Below are 4,870 nucleotides of genomic sequence, written 5' to 3'. Positions count from 1 at the left end.
GAGACTACAAGACTGATACACAGAGAGTGAGAGAGACTTTATGCCTGCTTGCAGTCAGAACCAAAACCACCACCACCACACAGCCACTTCCTCCCCCACCCATTTTCTCCTTCGCTTTTCATTAAAAAAATGTCAACGTATGAATCACGATTCATTTTAGTATTAAGTCACAAACATATTTTGTTGTAATTCAGAACTTACGAACAATGTTATCGTTTACAATTAATATAATTGTTTCTGTGTAACATTTCCGTTGATGGATTCAAAAGAAGTGGAGATAAAGACAAATAAATCTAAATTCCAACTAGTATCGGTATCTGCATACAAACCTGCACAAATAATGTTAGACCAACAACCAATGAATTTTACTAAAAGTACAAGAATACTAGGAATGCAATTCGGACAAAGAGGAATATCAAGAAATGTGAGAGAATGGCTAAGAATAGCAAGAACACAAGTACAAAGCTGTAAAGGTTTAGGAATATGAACACAACTATCAAAATCCATTTCTACAAAAGCCTAATCAGACCAATAATGGTATACCCACCAATACCCACGTGCTTAGCATCGACTTCCAATATAAGTGCATTACAAAAATTCCAAAATAAGATACTAAGGTCTGCAGTGAGAAACAATCAAGAAGATGACGATCTGAATATAGAACAAATACATAAAAAATACTAAGTAGAACCAATTAATCAGAGATTATACAGACTGGTAACCAATATATGGAGGAAACTGGTTTAATGCAATAGTGAATTAGCAGAAGAATCAGAAGCAGAAGAGAGAAACCTTGACCCAAACAACACAGACCACAGATGGTGGAGAAGAGTATCTTCATATATTCATCGCGATGATCCTCGACCATTATACTATTAGGAAATGTCTTGAGAAAAAAAGTAATTTGTAGATAGAAAATTTAAGTAGAGTTGGCCAGCCCTGTGAGAGTCAAGTTTGACTCATTGGACTGGTAAAACTCCTTTCTTTAATAATAATAGAGTTAGAAAATTGGAACTTTATTAAATATGATTATATTATGAAATAAAATTCAAGATATGTAATTGTACAATTCACCATTTCAAAATAATGTATAATCATTATTGTATTATGTTAATATAGTTAGAAAATTGTACCCTTACCCAAATATAATTGTGGATAAACCACTTTACCTAACTCTTACTAATACTTAACTTTCCAAAACTAGTTCCCTACCACGGTTAGCTACCTAACTGCCCTCACTCTTCGTTCACCCATCTTTACCTTAAAAAAAAAAAGAAAGAAAAAAATTCAAAACAAGAAGGAGGAAAGGAATTATTATTTATTATGATTTTTCTCTCTGTAGTACTAAAAAACCGTCTCCCCTAAAAGCGGCTGGCTCCATATATTACACAACCCAGAGGTCACTTTTGCATTCGTCTATATAACTGCTCTATGTATGTATATATATATATATATATATATATGTATGTATGTATGTATGTATCGACAGATATACCAAAGCCCGTTACGTGAACAAGTAAATCAATAAATATGTGAAATGATCTATCGCCATAGGTCTAGGTTTCCGTCCCAAGATTCGGGGTCTTGCCACACCATCTGATAGCCGGTTATTTTATTATATTTTGTTTTTTATTATTCTTTATTCCTATGTCATTCATTTCCCACCTCATCTGTGAGGTGGACTTTAGTGTATAGATCCAGAAGGCCTTATATATGCTGCAATGGCTCTTTGCTCGCAGCAACAGCACGTGGATGAAACAGCAGACAGACGCTGTATGAGAGAGAGAGATGTCTATAACAGTCGGTTATAAACAACTAAACTTAATGTCGTTAAAGATCTGCATCCGATGAAAATAAGTCAAGCCCGTAGACGTCTAATCTTACATTCAGACTATACACATAATTCACCTCTGATATCTGCTGGAGTTCTTATAACATGCGTAAATTTCAACATTTACTATAGGCCTAGTATTTCAGAGAGAGAGAGCGGATGAGGGAGTCACGTATACCGTTGTGCGATCCACATGACAACTGCGTTCGCACGCAAGGCTTCAATCCTGACGTCAACTTCATTGAAGTAGTGATCATTGCAAAGCTGTGAATGCAAGTGATGATAATAAAGTTACTTGCGCTAAATGAAAGTACTAATGACTATAGAAAAATAGAATATTGCATTTTGCCAGGGTTTGCAGGCCGTAGATGAAGTCGAAGTCAAACCCAAATCAGCATTGGGACACAGGGGAGGGGAAACGGAAGACGTTATCCACGGACTGCAGTGGATTTTAATTTTGAAGTTGAATCACTCTACAGGTGCCTGCTCAGACTCCCACCCCTGGGTCCTCCTACGACAGCCCCGGAACACCTTCCCTACACCTACACTTACCCACACACGCAATTATACACACATTTTGATTGCTTAGCTCAGGAGAAATGTGTAGGATTGATTATACAGATGCTGTCATGTCAGCACGAAAGTGGATATACGGTACAAAAGTTTCAACCTCTAGAACAGTCCCTCCCAGACTAAAAACAGTTTCAAACGTTGAGAGAGAGAGAGAGAGAGAGAGAAGAGAGAGCCGAGGAAGAGAGAGAGAGAGAGAGAGAGAACGCTTGGATTAATTATTGTTTTCCTGATTTGTTAAGAGAGAAAAAAAAGATAGATAGAGAGAGAGAGAGACTACAATCAGGACTATAATTTCACTAATTAAAAAACCAATATTGAGTCATATCATCATCGAACATCAATGGCAAAATTATATAGTGATTTATAATTCGTTAAAGAAATTATCATGAATTATTAGCGATTAATCCCAAATTATTCGAACCTTATCGCAAGGAATCGAACGTAGGTGTGACAGCGGCCACTGAGTACGTATGTGGTCGAAGGTGATCTTGCTTAAAACTTTTTTTCGATGTCCGTGACTCCGTGCGTTCGTAAGTAAGTGATCGCACAGTCGATTCCACACGCAGTGATATACGACGCTCTTGGGTTCGATTTTGGGTTAAGTTTTGAGATTGGGTTCAATTTTGTTTTTTGAGATTTGATTCTTTATCGTTTTATTTATGTATATATCTATCTATCTATCTATCTATCTATCTATCTATCTAATATATATATATATATATATATATATATATATATATATATACTAATGTATCTTTCATAATTCATATATTATAGGACAATTGTGTGGTCGAACTCCCATTCGTCACCGGCCAAAAAGTAGGGGTGGTGGGTGAGAGGGGGGATGGTTGTGGGGGGGGTGACTGGCTATATGCGGTCTCCGTGGTGTGGAGGGTGGGTGTGGGTTGGGTTAGGTAGGGACCCCCTTCATCACTGTACTAGATGACAGCGGGAGAAATAACCCTTTTTTTCAATGAATATACCTGATTATGTCTGTTTTTATTTTCAGTCAAACTGGTATATATATATATATATATATATATATATATATATATATATATATATATATATACACGTTCTGTTCCTCGAATCGGATTTAATCGGTCTAAAACGCCCTTCCGGCGAAGCCTGCGAGAAGGCGAATTAGCAAAAACTGCCATTCTGAACTTGTTCTAAATCACACGTCATTTGTTTGTGTGCAAAAGTTAATAGCGTTTATGTCTGCAATATGCTGTGGATAATCACGGTAGTGTCTGGTGCTGCAGACTTAATTAAGGATTTGTGGAATTGCTTCTCTGTCGTTTTGATTTGAGAGATATGTAGTATATATCACTGCTCACGCGTTCTTATGCGTATTTATCCCATCAACAAAGTAGTGTCCTTTTGTTCTTTATGTTCAGACATCACTATATGATATTTAAACCAGCTCTGAAATGTTATAAAATACTGTTTCAATAAAAAAATATACAGTTAATACCCTTTACAGCGGATTTTCTTTGAAGTTTGATAACCTCTCCCGGCTCTTTGATAAATTGTTGAACAACGATGAATTGATATTTATATTCCATCTCTTAATTAAAATCTCTTAGGCACTGATAAAGGATTACACAAAGAAACATAGGTATGGAAGTTATTCTATATCAGTTTTGATATATCAGTAATAACTGACTAAAGAAAATAATTTTCTCCCAAGCCACAAAGCCCTCTAACTTCTGTTTATTGAAGGACAAATAACAACGTTTTAGTTTGAAGGCAGAACTCGGGAGTGAAACATCTTCCTTCCTGGAGAGACCTCTTGGCTGAGGAGCCTCCGGTGTGCTGTCGAATATTCCAGCAGATTTATCCCTGCCCAAGGACAACTGACCTATTAATCTATTTTCCCTAACAAAAGAATTTACGAAAAGACATTGGAAACTTATTTTTTTTTCCAGTTTATTTACTTTCCATAAGCATATACTGCTTTTAAGGACCAATAAGGATCAATAAATATGAGAGAAATGCACAATACAGAATAACATTTAATCAAGATTACTTCACAAGAACTAAATATACAAATGTAATTTAGGCTAAATAAGTTGGAAAGGAAGAAAGTTCTGCCATTGCTCCATATATGCCCTATATTCCAAACATGAACTCCTACAATATACAGAACTAAATATTTGCCTAAAATTATTTCACCTGAACTGAATGAGTTAAAAAGAAAAACATTCTCTCATTACTGCACAAACGACTTGTACTTCTCCCTAATGCCTCTGTAAGAATAAATATTCAAACTGTAATTCACAGCAACAGTCCATTAAACCTTCCTTGAGCGAACTCATCATAAAATAACTTCCAGGAATGAAATAAAGCTTCCAGAATTCCAAGAGCAATGGCCTCCTGCTCCGAAGGAAGGCAGGAGGCAAAAACGTTCCTCGTAGAAGCTCATATCGAGGAAGAACGGCAGAACGTTCATTAAACGTTCTC

This window comes from Macrobrachium nipponense, chromosome 25 (genome assembly GCF_015104395.2).
Source record: "Macrobrachium nipponense isolate FS-2020 chromosome 25, ASM1510439v2, whole genome shotgun sequence".
Taxonomy (NCBI): Eukaryota; Metazoa; Arthropoda; class Malacostraca; order Decapoda; family Palaemonidae; genus Macrobrachium; species Macrobrachium nipponense.
The sequence above is the reverse complement of the archived record's forward strand: the minus strand, read 5'-3'. Positions refer to the sequence as shown.